The sequence below is a fragment of the Lagenorhynchus albirostris genome, chromosome 6, assembly GCF_949774975.1.
Source record: "Lagenorhynchus albirostris chromosome 6, mLagAlb1.1, whole genome shotgun sequence".
Taxonomy (NCBI): domain Eukaryota; kingdom Metazoa; phylum Chordata; class Mammalia; order Artiodactyla; family Delphinidae; genus Lagenorhynchus; species Lagenorhynchus albirostris.
Genome location: NC_083100.1, coordinates 114,464,740 through 114,487,140, shown reverse-complemented (window position 1 = coordinate 114,487,140; position 22,401 = coordinate 114,464,740).

The following is a 22,401-nucleotide window of genomic DNA, read 5'->3' as shown; positions in this document are numbered from 1 at the left end:
TTCTCATCCTGAGAAAGACCTGCAACCCCCCAGAACCCTCTCTTTGGCCCTGCTTCACCCCAGGGGACCCTTAGTAAGTCACCACTGTTTCCCAGAGTGGCCGTGATTCTAATTCTGTGCCCACGTCACACCCCGAGACAGGCTGCCCAGCTCCAGCCTCTGTGGCCCCGGCCCCGAGCACTCTGTCCAGGCACAGGGGTCAAGGCCCAGAGCCCCATGGGCTCCATCAACATCCATGAGCCTCCCTCCTCGGGCCGTATCTGTGACTTTGAGGTGGTGGCTGGTGCCGGTGAGGACAAAGGCTCTTCTGGTTCTGGGAGATATTTTTGATTTCTTTTTTGTAAGTGTCTCTGCCCTCCAGAGAACAACCCCTGGGCTACTGGTCTGAAAAGCTTCCCCGATGATTCTACTGCATGGCCTGGAGAGAACTTGGTTTGTTTATTTATTCCTTAAAATTGACTATTCGGCAGGAAACCAGGGAAGATATATATATATATATATATATTTTTTTTTTTTTTTTGCCGTACGCGGGCCTCTCACTGTTGTGGCCTCTCCCATTGCGGAGCACAGGCTCCGGACACGCAGGCTCAGCAGCCATGGCTCACGGGCCCAGCCGCTCCGCGGCATGTGGGATCTTCCCGGACCGGGGCACGAACCCGTGTCCCCTGCATCGGCAGGTGGACTCTCAACCACTGCGCCACCAGGGTAGCCCAGGGAAGATATTTTTGAGATCTAGGTGGAAAGCAGAGCTATGTAACCCCACCTGAGGTTATGCAATTTAAAAAACTAGCAGTATGTTCCTACGTAGCTTACATATATAGATTATTCAGCCAGGACTGTATTTGAAATTTGGTTAACACTTTCATTGATTATGTTTATCTTCCTGTAATCAATTTCAAAGAGGTATTTGAAATCTCGAAGACCAAGTTTCTCAACAGCATTACAAGCTTGTAAGAAAAGTAGCATTACTTTATGATGACATGAAGGGTAGAGAAACCATTTTTGTGTTTCCACAGGCTTACGATCAAATTTTCCTGAAACTTGGAATCCTGGGTGTCTTTGTCCGCTCAGGCTGCCAGAGCAAAATACCATAGGCTGGGTGATTTAGACAACAGAAATTTATATCTCACAGTTCTGGAGTCTGGAAGTCCAAGATCAAGTGCTGGCTGATTCAGCTCCTGGTGAGAGCTCTCTTCCTAGTTTGTAGTTGGCCACCTTCTTGCTGCGTCCTCACCTGGCAGAGAGAGGGAACAAGCTCTCTGGGTGTCTCTTATTATAAGGGCACTATTCCCATCATGAGCTCCCTCACCCCATTATCTCGTCTAACCCTAATCACCTCCCCAAGGCCCCATCTCCAAATACTGTTACACCGTGGGGTTAGGACTTCAACATATGAGTTTTGGGAGGACACAAATATTCAGTCCATAAAACTGGGCTAAAAGCAAGCCTTAAAAGTTAATTTACAGTAAACATAGTGAGAGAACTCTAGAGAAGTTTCCCTAACTCTGGAGTAGGTAGTTATGTACATTACAGGGAGTGTGAGGCCTAGAAAATTGGAGGCAGCCACGTCTAGGTTGCCTGGTCCCTGGAGGGGTGTACTGATACTGCAGAAAGTAAGTGTGAGAATCCAAGGCCCAAGGAGCAAGTGTGCCTTCCCTCCTCTCAGGAACTGCTCTGTGCCCTGGTTCAGGAGTGCCCTGCTTGCTGGAGATTTTCCATCCACTCCTGTCATATCACCCAGGTAAGGACCAGAGTGAAGAAGGCCACGTGCTTATTATTTACTACAAGGTCGTTAGTGAGAAATCTGTCTCAGATCCAGACATTTGGGATAAAATTAATAAAGATGAACTTCAAAAGCCAAAAATGTTAAGTAAAAAAAAAAACAGGAGGTGCTTATATACAATGGAATGTTACTCAGCCATAAAAAAGAATAAAATAATGCCATTTGCAGCAACATGGATGGACCTAGAGGTTATTATACTAAGTGAAGTAAGTCAGACAGAGACAAATATCATTTGATATTCCTTATATGTGAAATCTAAAAAAATGAACTTATTTACAAAACAGAAATAGAGTCACAGATGTAGAAACAAACTTATGGTTACCAGAGGCAAAGGGAGGGAGGGATAAATTGGGAGATTGGGATTGACATACATGCACACTATACCTACTGTATAGCACAGGGAACTCTACTCAATACGCTATAATGACCTATGTAGGAAAAGAATCTAAAAATCAGTGGATATACGTATATGTATAACTGATTCGATTTGCTGTACAGCAGAAACTACCAGAGCGTTGTAAATCAACTCTACTCCAATAAAAATATTAAAAAAACAGGTGAAAAGTTATGTATGCTGAATGATTATAACTAGGCAAAATACCCTCTAGATAGAAGAAAAAATAAAAAAGAAATGGCTGAAATGATTAACGTGATGGCAGCTGCAAGGTGACACATTTGGTGATTTTAATCTGTCTTTCCTCCTAAGGTTTTCTTAAAGAGTGTATATTAATTTGACAATTGAAAAAATTAAAAAGAAATCCTTTGCCTGAAGGTCACAATGAGTCCAACGGTGGAATGGCTGGAAGCAGAACCTCAGTCCTTGTCTTCTTTGAAGAAAGAATTCAGCAAAGAGACCAAGATTGGTGAAATAGAGACGGCGTTTATTAGAAGCAAAGTATGTGTGGAAGAGCACACAGGCGAACTTGGAGTGAGTTGCACGCAGTAGCGGCGGCTTAGGTTGCTCCTATGGGGGGAAGTCTTCCAGGTTGTCTCTGGCCAGTCATCTCGAAGTGTCAGCAGGAGACTGGTTGAAGCTGCTCACCTGGGGCCTATCTATCTCCTGCCTCAACAATAGAGAATCTCTCTGTGTTAGTTATCTATTGCTGCGTTACAGGTTACGCCAAAACACAGCGGCTTCAAACAACACCCTCGTTATCTTTCAGTTTCTGTGGTCAGGCGTCCAGGCCTGGCTGAGCTGGGTCCCCTGGCAGCCCTGGGCCAGACGTGCCGCCAAGGGCCCGGGGTCTGGGGAAGCAAATATTACAAATTGAACTTGTAAGTTATTCTAAGCTCATGGAATATATTTGAGTGTCTTGTTTCTCTTTCTGTTTTTCGATTTGGGGTTTCATACGTGATTTCTACAGTTGTTCGCTGTGACCGTGCCCTCCCTGTGCTTGTGTGAATCCAGATCTCACAAGCCCTGGAGGTTTGCATTGCGGACCTTGGTCTTCTTGGCAGCGTTATGGTGTGTTTGGAGCTGGTTCCAGCAGCGGCTGGAGAAGGGGTTGCAGAATTTCTTGGCAGTCAGAGTCTTCCTTGGGGAGATGCACTATCAGGCATGATGGCATGGGGCGGGGGGACCATGGCTTGTACTAGTCAGTAAGATGAGAATGAAATAGAAGCCCTGTTATTTTTTATTTTATTTTATTTATTTATTATTTAAATTTTTTTTTTTTGCGGTACGCGGGCCTCTCACTGGTGTGGCCTCTCCCTTTGCCGAGCACAGGCTCCGGACGCACAGGATCAGCGGCCATGGCTCACGGGCCCAGCTGCTCCGCAGCATGTGGGATCTTCCCGGACCGGGGCACGAACCCGTGTCCCCTGCATCGGCAGGCGGACTCTCAACCACTGCGCCACCAGGGAAGCCCAGGAGCCCTGTTATTTGAAAACACAAATGCTATCCATGCAGGGACATGCGCCCTTGACCTGGGGTCTTGGTGACAGCTGGGCCCTCTGGCATCTGCTGCTCACCCGTCTCTCCGGGACCACGGTCTTCCGACCTCCTCCCACAAGTGTAGCCTCTCAGGGAGTGTGTGTGTGGGGGGTCCTCCAGGTTCCCAGAAAGGCCTTTAGGGACTCGCGGCTCCTGGCCTCCCTGCCCAGTCATGGCTTGGCTGACCTGCCCCTGGACTGGACCCTGGTGGGCAGGGCTGGGCAGGGCCATGAGGAGCTCACATTTCCAACCATCAGCTCCTTGCCTCTCCGGAGAGTCCTATGAGCAGCCCTCAAGCCCTCAGGGAGCGGCTGTGTCCTGCATCCAGGATAGCAGCCCTGTTCCAGGCCTCTCCCTGAGGACGCCCCGCCCCTGCCGGGGTCCCAGCCCCTTAGCAGCACAAGGACTATTCAGTGGACGGATGTGGTTATGTATGCGAGGCTTTCTAGGGCAGGACTTCCAGACCTGAGCTGTGGAGGAGGGTTGTGGGGAATAAGCACAAGCACAGACTGGTCATTCCCGCATGTGGGGCTCCCGAGAAAAGCTTTTGGAACTAGAGGGTACGTGTGTCATTGGAGGTCACCTTCTCCAAAGGCTCGAAAAGCTACTGCTTAAACTTGGGGTCACAGATCCTACACCAGTGGGGTCTTGATTCCCAGTCATCAAGAAAACATACCGGACTGTTTATAATAAAAATGGGGAATGGCCAAAGGTCTGAGAGGGGGATGCGGTGCAGACGGCCATGGCTGCTGAAACACAGCAGGGGTGTGTTTGGAGAGAGCGTCGCAGACTGCAGGGGTGCACTGGGAGGCTGCGAGCAGAGCTGGGCAGGAACAAAGGGTGGCCCGATCTCCACCCAGGCCCTGTCCAGAGCCCATCTGGAGAGGGCACCGCCCCTGGCACCTCTGTCAGTGGACGCCCACTGCCACCCTCCCTGGGTCCTCAGTTCCTCTGCTGGGAAAGATGATCTCACCAGCTTGGTGACTCTGGCAGAAATACGGAGTCAGCCAAGCCTGCGCAGAGACTGAGTCGTGTAACCTCCCTTGGCCAGCAGGGAGTGAGGAGGGAGAGGGCTTCACTTTCTCCTGCCACAGAGTGGGAGGCAAGGCCTGGCTCCCACCAGACAGATAGGGAGCGAGCTCCCTCGGCTGATAGCACCAAATATCAGGTGTCTCCGCAGGGGCCAAGAAACTGTGCTATTTTAACCGTGCATTTGAAACGCCTGGTAAAAGAATTCTGTATGTTTATGTATATATGTTGTTGATTATTATATATATATCATATAGAATACATTTAATATACAGGTTACAATTATATACAACATAGTAGATAACATATACATATATATATATATATATATGTATACTGTTCAACAAAACCATCAGAGCTGAACATAACAGATCATTCTTGCTCTTTTTCCAATCTTACAAAAACATGTATACAAGCACTGGCTGGATTGTGGTAAGCCATTGGAGCTCACTGTTTATATTGTTCTTTTGAGCTGTTGCTATTTGAGTTCAGAAGAAAGAAACTGTGGTAGAAATGCCCGTGGAAACACTCATTCTCTAATCTACTTGGTTTTATTCATTTTGAAAGACATGTATCTTCTGGTGGCATCAGAGGCTTCTGACGTCGGTTTTCAAGATGGTGATTCCCACCAGGAAACCTTTAAGAGCCCATGGCAGAAAACATACAGTTTGGGAATGACCAAGGTTTATGTCAGAGCTTGGAATAAGTACTGAACCCAGTCTGGTGGGGTTATGATTGGGCTATCCTGTCCAACATTGGGACAGTCAGATAAATAAGAACACAGACTATTCATTTTGCCCCCCCACACTTACAATCACTGTATTTTAAGGTCTGTGCCAAGCACAGCTGACAGAAATGGAGGTTACAGTCTGGTGGAAGAGACAACACATAATTAGAATGTTATAATGACCTGTACTTCTTAAGAGTATGACTACTGAGCCAGTGAGCCACAACTACTGAAGCCCGCGTGCCACAACTACTGAAGTCCGCGCACCTATAGCCCATGCTCCACAGCAAGAGAAGTCACCCCAATGAGAAGCTTGTGCACTGCAATGAAGAGTAACCCCCGCTCACCACAACTAGAGAAAGCCTGCGTGCAGCAACAAAGACCCAACGCAGCCAAAAAAAAAATAGTATGTTGGTGGCTGTGAAGTCACAGAATAGACTCAGGGTATCTTTCTGGAGAGTTGATTCCGTTCTACAGGAAATAATTTAAAATCAAATAATGTTATAATAACCACAGTTGGGAACAGAACCCACTTGGATATATTGTGGAGTAGAATGTAAAATATGAAGTGGATATTGGCGAAAATTGTGGAGTAAGGACTTCTGAAATCTCTCTCTGTAAGAGCAATGAGAAAGTTGGCAAAAAGGGTCAGAACGAACTTTTTTAGAACTCTGGAAATTAACCACAGGCTTGCAGAAATCTGGGAAATACTTATTCAAGAAAAATGGCAGAATCTTGGTAAAAATGATGGGCTTTGTGGCATTTTATTCAGTCCTAGTCCTATCTACTATGATAGTTTTGGAAAATAACAGCCCTATTTGCAGTGAACATCAGCAGTCTGGCAGCCACCAAAGGGTGCAGACCTGGCCTGGAGCTCTTTCAAAACCCCATCACCAGAGAACTGTAATTGTTTGACCTGCTGGTGGTTCCCTGGAAGACCCCTCTTACAGGGTTGTCTGTATCTGACCAGACTCTGAACACACACAGTGTGAAAAGCCTTTTCCCAGGAAACATTTGTTGAAAACAATTACAGGCAATTGATAACAGCTGGGTTAAATACTAGACTAATAAAAAAGCTTAATAGGAAAAGCTGCAGAATGAGATGTCCAGAGGGGTGTTGAAAAGCTCTAAAATATTCCTGGGAATCTAGAAGGCCACCTTCATGCGTAGGGCTGTGAGCATGCTCAGAGCTGTATGCAGACGCAAGAAAGACCTGAGAAAGCTCAAAATTCTCACCTCTGGCTGGTCTTGAGGCTCTGTGAAAGCAGGAAGTGAAGGCTGTAGGAGTTGTAAACTGCCTGGCTGAGTGTGAAGGCACATCCAACACACACACACACACACACACACAGCCCTTCAGCACAGACTGGCAGACTTACTGGTTCCAAGTGTTTAAGGAAATCTCTATCCAATCATTAACTGATCACTAGGCTAACTGAGAAGAAACTACAGAGACCACATATGACAAAGAATACCCTACTATGTAGAAGTAGTTCAAAAAAGGCAGTAAACAAACAAAACAAAAACTCAACTACAACAAACAGCAAAAACAGCAAAGCCTGGGGAGAGGGAGAGCTTGTTTTTCAGAATTGCCATAGCATATTATTTCAAATGTTCAGTTTTTCACAAAATGTTCTCAAAAAATTATGAGACATGGGAATTCCCTGCTGATTCAGTGGTTAGGACTCAGTGCTTTCACTGCTGGGGCCTGGGTTCGATCCCTGGTCAGGGAACTAAGATCCTGCAAGCTACATGGTGTGGTCAAAAAAAAAAAAATTATGAGACATGAAAAGATACAAAGTACAAACCATTCACAGGAAAAAAGCAATCAATAAAAACTGTCCTTGAGGAAACCTAGATGTTGGACTTACTAGATACAGACTTTAAATTAGCTATTTTAAATATGTTAAAAGAACTTAAGAAAACCATGTCATACTACAAGAAAACATATGTATAAGTAACATATAATTTATATGTCTTTATTGATGTTCTCTATTTGTTGTGACATCATTCTCATGCTTTCCTTTAGTATAGTATGGATATATACACATATAAAATAAAAGTACAATAACTAATATGAAAACTTCACCAGAAGGGCTCAACAGTATATTTGAGCAGACAGAAGAAAAAAGTTAATGAATTTGAAGATAGAGCAATTGAGATTATCCAGTCTGAGAAGCAGATTAAGCAGAAAGAAAAAAGAATGAAGAAAAATTAACAGAGCCCCAGAGACCTGTGGACACTGTGAAATATACCAGCATACACATAGTGGGAGTCTCAGAAGGAGAGGAGAGAAAGAGGCAGAAAAAAATATTTAAGATATATTGGATGAAAACTTCCAAAATTTGATGAAAGATATTATTTTATATATATATATATATATATATATAAAACTTCCAAGTGCTCAAAAAACTTCAAGTAGGGTAAATTCAAAGAGATCCACACCTAGATACATCATAATCAAATTCTCAAAAGACAAAGACAAAGAATCTTGAAAGCAGTAAGAGAGATGATTCATCACGTATAAGTGATCCTCAATAAGTTTAAAAGCTGATTTCCCATTAGAAACAGTGAAGGAAGCAGTGGAACGATAAATTCAAAGTGGTGAAAGAAAACCCTCAAACAAGAATTCTATATCTAGCAAAACTCTCTTTCATAAATGAAGAATAAATTAAGATATTTAATTTATTCATACAAGCAAACACTGAGAGAATTCATCACTAGGAGACCTGTCTTATAGGAAATATTAATGGGGGTCCTTCAGTTCAAAATAAAAGAAACACTGCACAGTAACTTGAAGCCAGTGAAGAATGAAAAGCACTGGTAAAGTAACTACATAGTTAAATATAAAAAGGACTATAAACGTATATTGTTATTAACTCTTTTTTTCCCATCTGAACTAAAAGACAACTGTATAAAGCAATAATTAGAAATCTGTGTTAATGGTTACAAAATGTATAAAGATGTAATTTGTATGAAAGTAACATCATAAAGCAGAGGGGAAGGAATGGAGTTTTATTGGAAGAAAGTTTTGTATATGATTGAAACTAAATTGGTATTAATCTGAACTAGATTGATATAAATTAAGATGTTAATTGTAATCCCAGAGTAACCATTAAGAAACAATCTTTGAAAATACATAGTAAAAGAACACTAAGAGAATAAAAATGTTATACTAGGAAATATCTATATAATACAAAAGAAGGCAGAGGAATAGAGAAACAAAAAAATATAAGAAATATAGAAAACAAAAAATAAAAGGGCAGATGTAATTCCAACCATATCAATGATAACATTAAATGTAAATGGATCAAGCAATCCAGTCAAAAGGCAGAGATTATCAGACTGGATTAAAAAAAATAAACAAATAAAACAAAATGAGACCCAACTATGTGCCGTCTACTGGAGACATGCTTTAGATTCAAAGATACAAGCTGATTTAAAATAAAAGAATGGAAATAGATGTGATGCAAACAGTAAAGAGAAGAAAGATGGAATGGTTATACATGGAACAAAATAAACTTTAAAAATGTTACTCTAAGTAAACAGGGACATTTTATAATGATGGAAGTGTCAATTCATCAGCAAGACGTAACATTATAAACATATATGTACCTACCAGCAGAGCTCCAAAATACATGAAGCATGACATATTTAGAAGGAGAAATAGATAATTCAACAGTAATAGCTGGAGACTTCATATGCCATATTCAATAATGGATAGAACTAGACAAAAAAAAAATCAACAAATAGAAGACTTGAATGTCACTATAAACCAGCTAGAACTAACAGCCATCTATAGAACTTTCCACCCAACAAGAGTAGACTATACATTCTTCTCAAGTGTACCTGCAACGTTCTGAAGAATAGACCATTTGCTAGGCCATAAAACAAACCTAAATAAATTTTAAAGGATTGAAATAATACAAAGTATATCTTCTGACCATAATGGTATAAAATTGCAAATCAATAACTGATAGAATTTTGAGAAACTCACAAATATGTGGAAATAAACAACGTACTTCTAAATACCCAATGGATCAAAGAAGAAATCACACAGGAAATTAGAAATACTTTGAGATAAGTGAAATGAAAGATACAACATATCAAACTTACAGGATACAGCTAAAGCAGAGTTTAGGAGAACTTGATAGCTGTTAACACCTATGCTAAAAAAACAGAAATATCTAAGATCAATAGCTTAACCTTCCACTTTAAGACACTAGAAAAAGAATAAAGTAAACCTAAAGCAAGCAAAAGGAAGGGAAATAATAAATATTAAAATGAATATAAGTGAAATAGAGAACAGAAACACAGTAGAGAAAAATTAATAAAACCAAAAGTTAGTCCTTTACAAAGATCCTCAAGATGGACAGTTATAACAACTTTGACAAAGAAAGAAGAGAGGAAACTCCAATAACTAAAATCATAAATGAAATAGGGGATATTACTACTGATTTTATAGAAACAAAAAGGATTATAAAGGAGTACTATAAATAATGTATGACAATAGATAAAATTGATAAAGTTTTAGAAAGACACAAACCATCAAAATTGACTTCAAAAGAAAGAGAAACTCTGAATAGACTTAAAATAAAAAAAGAGATTGAATTAGTCATCAAAAAACTACCCACAAAGAAAAGCCCAGGCCTAGATGGCTTTATTGGTAAATTTCACAAAACGTCTAAAGAAAAATTAGTACCAATTCTTCACAAACCTTTCCCAAAAATAGAAGAGGAAGGACCTCCCAAATCTTTCTGTAAGGCCAATATTACTCTAATAACAAAACAAGACAATGAAATCACAAGAAAATGCCAGACAATCTTTTTTTTAATGAATATGAATACAAAAATCTTTAACAAAATACTAGCAAACCAAATCAAGCAACACATGAATAGATTTATATCCTATAAACAAGTGAAATTTATCCCCAGAATGCAAGATTGGTTTAATATCCTGAAATAATTAAGGTAATACACCATATCAATAGATTAAAAACAAAAACCACATGGTTATCTCAGTAGAACAGACAATAAGGAAAACCATTAGCAAAATCCAGCACCCTTTCATGATAAGACACTCAACAAAGCAGGAATAGAAGGGAACTTCCTTGGGACTTTCCTGGCAGTCTAGTGGTTAAGACTTTGCCTTCCAGGGCAGGGGGTGTGGGTTTGATACCTGGTTGGAGAGCTAAGATCCCATATACCTTGGGGCCAAAAAACCAAAAACCATAAAACAGAAGCAATATTGTAACAAATTCAATAAACACTTTAAAAATGGTCTACATCACTTTGTTATAAAGCAGAAACTAACACACCATTGTAAAGCAATTATACCCCAATAAAGATGTTAAAAAAAAAAAGGAACTTCCTCAATCTAATAAAGAGTATCTATAAAAACAAAACAAAACTAAAACAAAACCCCCAAACCTACAGTTAACATCATGCTTAATAGTGAAAGACTGGATACATTTCCCCTAAGATCAGGAACAAGAAAAGGATGTCTGCTTTCACTATTTCTATTCAATATTGTACTGGAGGTTCTAGCCAGGGCAATTGGGCAAGAGGAAATAAATGGAACCCAGACTGGAAAGAAAGAAGTAAAACTTTTTCAGTTCACAGATGGCATGGCCTTTTGGATAGAAAATCCTAGGGAATCCACAAAAAATTATGAGAACTAATAAATGAGTTCAGCAAAATACAAGCTCAATACACAAAAATCAGTTGTATTTCTATACCTTAGGAATGAAAAATACAAAAATGAAATTAAGAAAACAATTCCACTTATAATATCATTAAGGGGAATAAAACACTCTAGAATAAATTTAACAAAAGATGTATACGATTTGCACGTGGAAAACTACAAAATACCACTGAAAAAATTAAAGAAAACTTAAATAAATGAAAAGGCATGCCTTGTTCATAGATCAGATGACTTAGTATTGTTAAGATGGCAATACTCCCCAAATAGATCTACAAATTCAACACAATCCCTATTGGAATCTGAGCTGGTTTCTTTGTAGAAATCAATAAGCTGATCCTAAAATTCATATGGAAGCCCACAGGACCCAGAATAACCAATATTTACAATAGCCAGGACATGGAAGCAACCTAAGTGTCCATAAACAGATGAATGGATAAAGAAGATGTGGTACATATATACAATGGAATATCACTCAGCCATAAAAAGAAACGAAACTGAGTTATTTGTAGTGAGGTGGATGGACCTAGAGTCTGTCATACAGAGTGAAGTAAGTCAGAAAGAGAAAAACAAACACTGTATGCTAACACATATATATGGGATCTAAAAAAAAAAAAAAAGGTTCTGAAGAACCTAGGGGCAGGACAGGAATAAAGACACAGATGTAGAGAACGGACTTGAGGACATGGGGAAGGGGAAGGGGAAGCTGAGACGAAGTGAGAGAGTAGCATTGATGTGTATACACTACCAAATGTAAAATAGATAGGTAGTGGGAAGCAGCTGCATAGCACAGGGAGATCAGCTTGTGCTTTGTGACCACCTAGAGGGGTGGGATAGGGAGGGTGGGAGAGAGACGCGAGAGGGAGGGAATACGGGGATATATGTATATGTATAGCTGATTCACTTTGTTACACAGCACCAACTAACACAACAATGTAAAACAATTATACTCCAATAAAGTTGTTAAAAAAAAAAAAGCAAAAGAGGTTACTGTGAAGAGCAGATAAATGAAGTGTAAGCAAAAAAAAAAAAAAAAAACAAAAAGAGAGAGAGAGAAAAACAGTGCCAGAGCACTTACACTTACCAATTTCAAAACTTACTACAAAGCTATGGTAATCAAGACAGTGTGGTACTGGCATAAGGATAGACATGTAGATAATGGAATAGATGAGAATTTGGAAATAAACTCTCACATTTACAGTCAATTGATTATCGACAAAGGTGTCAAACCAATTCAATGGACAAAAAAATAGTCCTTTCCACCTACTTTGGTCTTATTATAAGGATAGTGGTTTCATTATTGGTATAGTTTGCATTTAGAGACACGGATTCTGGACCAGGTCATATGTGCATTCTGGACTCTGCCTCTGCCTGTGTAACTCTGTCTTGATCTTTCTGGCATTTAATTTCCTCATATCCAAATTGGGGTAATAAGCTAATTTTAATTTCTTAAGAGTAAAATGTTTCAGGGATTCCAATGATGGAATCTTGTGCCACTGGATTAGTTTTCTCAAAAAAAAAAATCTTTGAGATTTTATTTGTGAAAAATCCAGTCAAATAAAATTTATTTGACTATTGAAGGACCAGGCTAGTTAGCAGCTATGCTCATGCCGGTCTGACTGCTACTACTTGTTACGTCAACACCAGCCAGAATGCCAGTCAGTTTAATTTCTACAGATGGCAGCTTCAGCAATATGATATTATTTAGGAGAAAGACTTATATCATATACTACTGCTCTCTTTTCTCCCAAACAAGAGGATGCTTTTGAGTGTGTGATGAAGACCATCAATAATATGAATTCTAGAATAAGCACCATCAGTTCACATGTTGGAATTTCTCATACTATGTTTGTAATACCCTTAACTTAGGTTTAATACCCATTTCCCAGAGGTGAAAAACATCTGGTTATCACCATCATTTTAGGTGAACGTCTCAAAAATTTATATTTGTTTTAAAATGTAATATTTTGAAATACCATTTTGATGTATATTTTGCCTTCCTATGAGTTTGACTGTGTGAGATACCTCATATACGTGGAATCTTGCAGTATTTGTCCTTCTCTGACTGTCTTATTTCACTTAGCATAATGTCCTCCAGGTTTATCCATGTTGTTACAAATGACAGGATTTCCTTTTTTTTAAGGCTGAATAATATTCCAGGATATTTATACACCACCCTTTCTTTATCCATTAATCTGTATAAGCAGGAAATAGAAGGGTGGTTGCGCTGGCTGGGGGAGAGGGAAATAGGGTGTTGTTGAAATTGTATAAAGTTTCATGCAAGAAGAGTAAGATCTAAAGATCTGCTGTACAACAGGGTGCTTATACTTATCAGTACAGTACTAGGCACTTAGAAATTTGTTGAGAGGGTAGATCTCACGTTAAGTGTTCTTACCACAAAAGAAAAGGAACACAAAGATGCTTTTGGAGGTGATGGCTATGTCTACTACCCTGACTGTGGTGATGGTTTCACGTGTATATGCATATATCCAAACTCATCAAATCGTATACATTAAATATGTTTGGTTTTTATATATCAGTTATACCTAAATAAATCTGTTTTTTGTTTGTTTGTTTTTTGCGGTACGCGGGCCTCTCACTGTTGTGGCCTCTCCCGTCGCAGAGCACAGGCTCCGGACGCGCAGGCTCAGCGGCCATGGCTCACGGGCCCAGCCGCTCCGCGGCACGCGGGATCCTCCCGGACCGGGGCACGAACCCGTGTCCCCTGCATCGGCAGGCGGACTCTCAACCACTGCGCCACCAGGGAAGCCCATAAATCTGTTTAAAAGAAAAAAAAATAATCCTTTCAATAAATGGTGCCGGGACAACTGGATGTCCACGTGCAAGAAAAAAAAAAAAGTTTGATTCCCTACCTCAAGCTATATATAACATTTAACTCATACTGGATTAAAGATTAAAGTAAGGGTTAATGCTACACAAATTTTAGGAGAAAATATAGGGGTGACCTTTATAACTTTGGATTTGGTAATGGTTTCTTAAGTATGACATCAAAAGCACAAGAAACAAAATAAAAGTAAATAAACTGAACTTCATCACAATTAAACCCTTTTGTGCTTCAAAGGGCACTTTGAAGGTGAAGTCCAACCCACAGAACGAGAGAAAATATTTGCATAATAGCTGAAAAGCAGAGACAACCCAAACGTCCATCAGTGGATGAATGGATAAAAAAAGTGTGGTATATTCATACAGTGGAACGATGTCAGCCATAAAAACGTACTGATTCATGCTATAACATGGATGAACCTTGAAAACATGCTTGGTGAAAGAATCAGTCACAAAAGGGAACATATTGTATAATTCCATTTGTAGGAAATGTCTAGAATAGTCAAATCTATAGAGACAGAAGATAAATCAGGGCTGCAAGGGATGCGGCAGCTGGTGGGGGTAATAACTTAAAAGGTGAGGGGTTGCTTTGGGGGGGATGATGAAAATGTTCTAAAATCGATTGTGGTGATGTTTGATTGTGGTGATGTTTGCACAGCGCTGAGACTATATAAAAACTGTTGGGTAAATTGTATGGTATTAAATTGTATGGTGTTAAAAATGCATACGAGTGCTTTAGGAGAAAAGTTGAGACTCCAGGAAACCGTGCCCTTGTGTAATGCTCTGTCAATCCATATTTCAATCTATATTTTCTATATAGATTCAATCTATATCTCCTAGACCTTTCAGCAGAGACCTCTGAGGATATTTGTGGGTCCTGTAACCCATGCCAGAAGAGAGATTAGTCCAGAATCCCAGGCAAGGTTAGTGTGATACTAGTGTTCATGGACCCATGGGGGCAGGGGGCCCTCCAAGCTGTCAGGATGCAGGATCCCTTGGGCTTTGCGAGACTTGTCAGCTGGACACACTTTCCACGCAGGTACCCTCAAGAGAGGCCTCCCAGAGCCCCGTGGCTGTAATCCCCCTGCAATGTGAATCAAGTTCTCTCTGCTAAGCTCACAGGCTAAGTGGGCAGCACAGCTGAGGGCCAGCTCATCTTTCCCCCAGGACGTGTAGCCGCAGGGATCCTGAGCCCTTTCTGAACCATGGTAGGCTGCTAAGAATAGCGAGAGTACAGTATGTGAGCCTCTGAAGCTCTGGCCATGGAGTCAGGAGTATTCACAGGCCTTCCTGGAATAAGAGACCTTCAGCCTGCAGTATTGCTTTGAGAACGCCCTGTGGTCTCTCCCGTCAAAACTCAGCCTTAACGTCCCCTCCTCCAGGAAGCATATCTTGATTTACCAAACCTCTCTGATTGAATTTCTCAAACGACTGAACACGAATTTGACTGATGAATAGATCATGAATAGGTGATGTCTGTCGGGTTTTGAGGGAGGACTCTGGCCCTAGCATCTCCTTTGGGGCCTATTAATCCTCTTTTTGGACAAATTGACATATAACATGAATGTTAGTTATAACTCTTTTTTTTTTTTGGCCATGCCTCGAAGCTTTTGAGATCTTTGTTCCCTGACCAGGGATTGTACCGGGGCCACGGCAGTGAAAGTGCAGAGTCTTAATCACCGGACTGCCAGGGAATTCCCAGTTATAACTCTTCGATTGTAAGTGACAGAAACCCAGCCCAAACTTGGGTAATAACTGGGGTGATGGAAGAAGAAACTCAGTGCTCCTGCGGGAGGGGCAATCCTTTAACGAAGGAGGTGCCTTTTTTAGAGGAGGCAGTACTGGGCAGAAAAACAAACGATGTATATTGCATGATGGTGACTGGATTCTTTGGTGCTGAAGCTGTTCCGGGTGAGCTGCTGAGAGAGCCAACAGGGGAGGACATTTACTATTTTTTGCCTGCCCAACACTCTCTCTCCCATTCCACAAACCACTCCAGTTTCTTTTTGGGAACCGCCCTACTCCTGCTCTCAGCCCATGTGCTGGGATGAGACCCCACCCTAGCCAGGAATGGGACACATGACTCAGACTGGCCAGTCACATAGTCCATTCCCTGCAGCCACCCTGATGGTCCCTGTGAGTGTCTTTAGGGCCAGGGCAGTGGGTCACTCAGTTCTGGGTCCCTGACAGCAGCGGTTCCCAGACCTGGAGGACCCTCGGAACACCTAGGGGCCCCTCCCCAGATGCACTGAATCTGCGAATCTGGGGCTGGTCTCGGGCATCTATAGTTTTAATAAGGTCCCTGCGGAACACGGATGATTAGGCTTGGGAATCATCGTCCCACTGTGTTTGTATACAGCAGGTGCTTTAGAGCTGCCGGTGTCCTGGAAAGGGCTGGAGTCTGTTTTTCAGGTGTGCTTATACTAGCTGGCTTTGAGTCGCTCCTGGAAATAGAGCAGCCAGGACTCTGTATGTGTTGAGGTGGTCCTGCCACTTTCAGCTGGTGATCTACGTGCTCCCCGTTTGGTGAGATGGCCTTTGCTGATGGGAACAAGGCCTCCTATTCCAAGAGCTGGCAGAGCTCCAGGGGTCTGGGACACCTGAGAAGACAGCCAGGTGGAAACGGGCTCCCCTGATCAGCCCCAATCAGGCCACTTCAGGATGACTCAGAATGTCAGGCCTTCTAAAATTAACCTGTGGCCACATCTAAAATCGGCACCTTGGTTAGAGGCACTGGCCTCTCCTTGCCCCACAGAGGGTTTGGGACCATGGGTGAGCTGGGCCTGGACGTGCTCCATCTTTCTGCCCCTCAGACATTTGTCTGACTTTAGACTTGCTAACAGACAGTTTTCCTTCTGCTTTTTCTCTTTTTATTTATTTATTTCTTTTTAAATTCGCTCCCTTCTAACTGCAAGCAAAGGTTAGTTTTATGACCAGGGGTTTCATTTCTCAAAAGGAGGATGACAGTTGGCAGATACTTTAGTACCATGCCCTTAGTTCTTACTAATGGAATTTAGGTGCAAATTTAATCCCAAATGTTAAGAGCCCTTTTTTTTTTTTTAAAGATTTTTTTTTCTTCCTGACTAAAAGGGTTGAATACAATCATTGTAAAAATTTCAGATAATACAGTTCTAAAGAAGAAAGCAATAATTACTGGAAATTCCTCAACCAGAAAGAAACACTTATGGGATTGTTGGTGCATTTGCTTCTAATTTTTTTAAAACAAATACCTAAAGCCCACAGATTAAAACAAATTAAAATGCATAATTTGCATATATAGAAATAAATGTTAAGTCCAAGAAAGTCTTTGGATTCATTGTGCAATACGGGCTCCTAGAGGGAAGAAATCAGATATTTGGGGTCTCTACATCAATGTTACTTTTAAATTGTCTGTCACTCTCATAATCTGTTGATTAAATCATAAATCAAAAAATTCTGGAAGGCAATTCGGATTTATGTATAAAAAGCCAAAGCTGCCTACCTTTTGACCCAGCAAATGCAATTATAGAAATTTATTTTAGAGCAGAGCTCCCCAAACTTTCTCACTTCTTGGTGCTTTCAGTGTCTCAGAAATTTTTTCACAGCTCCTCCTAGGCCAGAAGAAGCACCTAATAGTTGATTAGGTAGTTAGGTCCAAATAACTTAAGTATTTTTGTGCTAAAAATTTGGTAGTCGTTTGAAAAAGTAATACACATAATTTGAAAAAATTTTTTAAATTTCAGACTTAATAACATTAGACAGCAACACTGGTAACTAGAAGAAGGCAAAGGAGCAATGTCTTCAAAATTCTGGGGGAAAGTGATTTGTAACCCGGAATATTGTGCCTTGTCTGGTTCATCCTGTTTCTCCAGCACCCAGTCAGGGTTTGGCCCAGATTAGTTGCTTGTTGAGTCTGACCTGAATAAATGAATGAATGAGCAAATGGATGAATGAAGGAATTTATAGGACCTGCCAGTTTCCAAGTTTTCTTCAAAGTCCTGAGAGACAAGGGTATCTATCTCTAAAGCCCGAGCCTTGGAAAGGTGAGTCTGGGGACTTCCTTGGTGGTCCAGTGGTTAAGACTCTGCCCTTCCAATGCAGGGGGTGTGGGTTTGATCCCTGGTGGGGGAACTAAGATCTCACATGCTACCATGTGCCAGGGCCAAACAATAAAATAAATAGAAAAGGGTGGGTCTGCATCTGGAGGCCAGGCTGAGGGGGTGCGGAGGGAGAGGATATGCAGACACCCCAGGATGTGCCCTATGACACTAGGGGATGGGCCCTAGGGTGCTGAGGGCGCAGGTTTGGGAAACAAGCGGCCCTTTGCTTTCAAAGCCTGGTTTGGAAGAGTACGAGTCCATAGACATAGGGGACCAAAAGACCTGGTTTCAGAGTCTCCCTCCCTGGCTCAGTTACATCATCTGCAAAATAATAATAAAAACAACAACAATAGCTATTTTCACAGTGGGCATTAAATGAGTTTAGCATCATCCTGGCATGCGATTAGCGCTCCACAGATATTGGCTATTAATATAAGTGGCTGCTCTCTTAGAACCACTTTCTCGAGTCTAGCGGGCACGTCCCGGGCTCACCGTGGTCCCCAGAGCAGAGTGAACGCGTGCTTGCACAACAGCCCGCAGTGGGAAGACTTGGGGTGTTCCCCTTCTGGTCCTCCTCTTCCCATCCCTGTCTCCCTTTTTACTTTCGTTCCCACCCCTCCTACTTTCCACACCAAAGAGGAACAGGAAGTGAAAGCAGTAAAAGTAGAAAAAGAAAAGGACCTTTTCCTGTAAGTTAGGGATGCCTCCTGCTGCGCTGGGGTCCCTCAGTCCTGATCTCGGATTTGGGCTCTTTGAGGGCAGCCATCAGGCCTTCCTGTGAGTTCCGTGTAGAATTCCCCGGATAGCAAGGCTTAAATTAGCTCTTGTAAGATTCCGGTCCTGGCCAGTCTTATTCATTCTAGCGTGATGGAGTCTGACTGTCCCTCTCCCTCCCACACCCCAGACTGCTCTCTCCTGGAGATCCCACTGGTTCAGGTGCTCCTTAGCGATGGGAGGGCTTTTGGAGGACCTAAGGGATGGTGGCAGGGGAAAGTTAGTGGCCGTGGATCCCACGTAGCGTGGAGCTGGCTATATTTTGTAACATCTCCTGGACGCTAGGCTCAGACAAGCTAGTTCCTTTAGGGCATGCTTGAAGTGGACCAAGGGTTCCGTCTATACTAGGCAGGACTCCTAGGAGATAAAGTGGTGAGTCATAATCGTCACTGTCACACAGCAACCGTTACTATAGCACCTACAATGAACCAAGATCCATCCCAGGCCTTCTATGTACCTTATCTTACTTAATAACAAGAAGCACCATGTGTAATATGTGTCTTTTATCTCATTTTGCAGATGAGGAAACTGAGACTCAAAGAGGTTAATGTTGGGACTTTCCTGGTGGTGCAGTGGTTAGGAGTCTGCCTGCCAATGCAGGGGACACGAATTCGATCCCTGGTCTGGGAAGATCCCACATGCCGCGGAGAAACTAAGCCAGTGCGCCACAACTGCTGAGGCTGCGCTCTAGAGCCTGTGAGACACAACTACTGAGCTCATGTGCCACAACTACTGAAGCCCACGCACCTAGAGCCTGTGCTCCGCAACAAGAGAAGCCACCACAGTGAGAAGCCCGCGCACCGCGACAAAGAGTAGCCCCCGCTCACCACAACTAGAGAAAACCCGTGCACAGCAACGAAGACCCAATGTAGCCAAATAAGTAAGTAAATAAATAAATAAAATTTAAAAAAATTAAATTAAATTAAATTTAAAAAAAGAGGTTAATATTTGTCCAAGGTGGCAAAACAAATATTGACCACAGTCTGTCTGATCTGAAGATTAGTATTGTGAGATATGAGAATATTAACTGAAGGGTGGTGTATGATTGTGAAAAATTGGAAATCATCCTTGATTTCCAGCAATAGAGTAACGATTAAATAGCATGTAATACATCTATACAATGATTAAGATTGATGTTGCAGTATTCATTAACATGGGAATATTTGCACAGTATATTCTTATTTACTTATTTATTTATTTTAAAATTTATTTATTTATTTACGGCTGCATTGGGTCTTCGTTGCTGTGCACAGGTTTTCTCTAGTTGTGGCGAGCGGGGGCTACTCTTTGTTGCGGTGTTCAGGCTCGTCATTGCGGTGGCTTCTTTTGTTGCGGAGCATGGGCTCTAGGTGCACGGGCTTCAGTAGTTGTGGCTCGCAGGTTCAGTAGTTGTGGCATGCGGACTCTAGAGCGCAGGCTCAGTAGTTGTGGTGCACGGGCTTAGTTGCTCCGCGGCATGTGGGATCTTCCCAGACCAGGGGTCAAACTCATGTCCCCTGCCTTGGCAGGGGGATTCTAAACCACTGTGCCACCAGGGAAGTCCTACACAGTATATTCTTAAGGAGAAATAGTCTATATAATGTGATTTCACTTTTGTAAGCTAAAACAGATGTTGTAGGACCTTACAAATGTTAAGAACATTATGCATGCATGGAAATATGTCTAGAAGGATACAGGCCAATGTGTTAATCTTGGGCCTTTGCAATGTGAGGTTATGGGTGATTTCTACTTCCTTTTTCATTGTTGACTTGAATTTTCTAATTTTCCAAAACACCCAAGTATTATTTATTTATTTATTTTGATGTTCCCTTTTAAAAAAAAATTTTATTGGAGTATAGTTGCTTTACAATGTTGTGTTAGTTTCTACTGTACAGCAAAGTGAATCATCTATATGTATACATATATCCCTTCTTCGTTGGATTTCCTTCCCATTTAGATCACCACAGAGCACTGAGTAGAGTTCCCTGTGCTATACAATAGGTTCTCATTAGTTATCTATTTTATATATAGTATCAATAGTGTATATATGTTAATCCTAATCTCCTATTTCATCCCCCTCCCCCGTATTACTTATTTAAAAATGATAGAAGAAAAGGGGATACTGGTCTGGGAATAAGGAAATACAGTGCTCTGATGCCAGCTCTGCCACTGATTTGCAATCTTGGGCAAGTCCTTTTTGTTCTGGGTTTTGGCATCTTCATCGGTAACATGAGCAATCTGCATAGTAGACAGGAAGGCCCGTGAGGCCTGGGACAATGTCTATTTTGTTTTAGAAGTGTCTGTACTCAGTAAATAGTGAATTAATGAGTAAATTAATGAGTGATACAAGAGTCGAGAATTAAGAGGGCTGGTGGCGCAGAGGTTGAGAGTCCGCCTGCCGATGCAGGGGACACGGGTTCGTGCCCCGGTCCGGGAAGATCCCACATGCCGCGGAGTGGCTGGGCCCATGAGCCATGGCCGCTGAGCCTGCGCGTCCAGAGCCTGTGCTCCGCAACGGGAGAGGCCGCAACAGTGAGAGGCCCGCGTACCGAGAAAAAGAATTCAGGGTTGTGGTGGGTGGGAGAGTTTCAGAGACATGACATGTAGCAGTGGTCCTCAAATGTGGTCCAGAGGCAGAAGACCTGGAGGTTGTGAACTTTTTATGGGTACTATGAATAATCATGAGACTGGTCTCTGTTACATTCAGTTCACCAGCACTGGAAGCTAGTTCAGAGTGCTGGGTTTAGTGTTGACCAGACTTGGACTCCAGTCCCAGTGTTGCTGTTTGCCAGCTGTGAAGTCTTGAGCAAATTATATATATATTTTCTAAGCTTGTTTTCTCACCTGTAAAATGAGAATAATAATTAATACTGAGCTCCTAGGGTTGCTCTGAGCTTTTGAACAATCTGTTTATAAATTAGTTCAAAATGGTAGACTGGGAACTTCCCTGGTAGTCTAGGGGTTAAGACTCTGTGCTTCCACTGCAGGGGGCACGGGTTCTATCTCTGGTTAGGGAACTAAGATCCCACATGCCATGTGGCACGGCCAAACAAACAAACAAAATGGTAGCCTGAATTCCAGCTACTTTTTCCTATCCCAAATCCTTAGAAACATCAGGAAAGGTAAATACGTATAATCCCTAAGTGATCTGGCAAAGTGGTAACCTCAGTGGATTTGACATCGCAAGGAATTCCTGAAAGAAGAAAGATGGTGGAATTGGAAGAAAGAAACCATTGCCTAAAATGTGTGTAGGAGAGACCTGCCAAAGAAGGTGGGAGTGGCTTTGAAGGTGCTTCAAGCTTGAAGACAGTGGATGGGGGTGGTGGTGAATGACAGGGTAATGGCTTCAGATGTTGCAGTAGGAATAGAGACAAGGCAACACCCAGGAAGAATGGGCACTGGGTAATGGCACACTTTTCCATCAGCGTTTTTCTTACCCACTGTCATGCCTCCCACACAACGATGGGAGACATTAGCCATAGATGGGGTAAAAAGCATCTCAAATCCAAGATGAGCACACAGCCAAGAGTCATTAAACACTGAGGAAGAACACTGC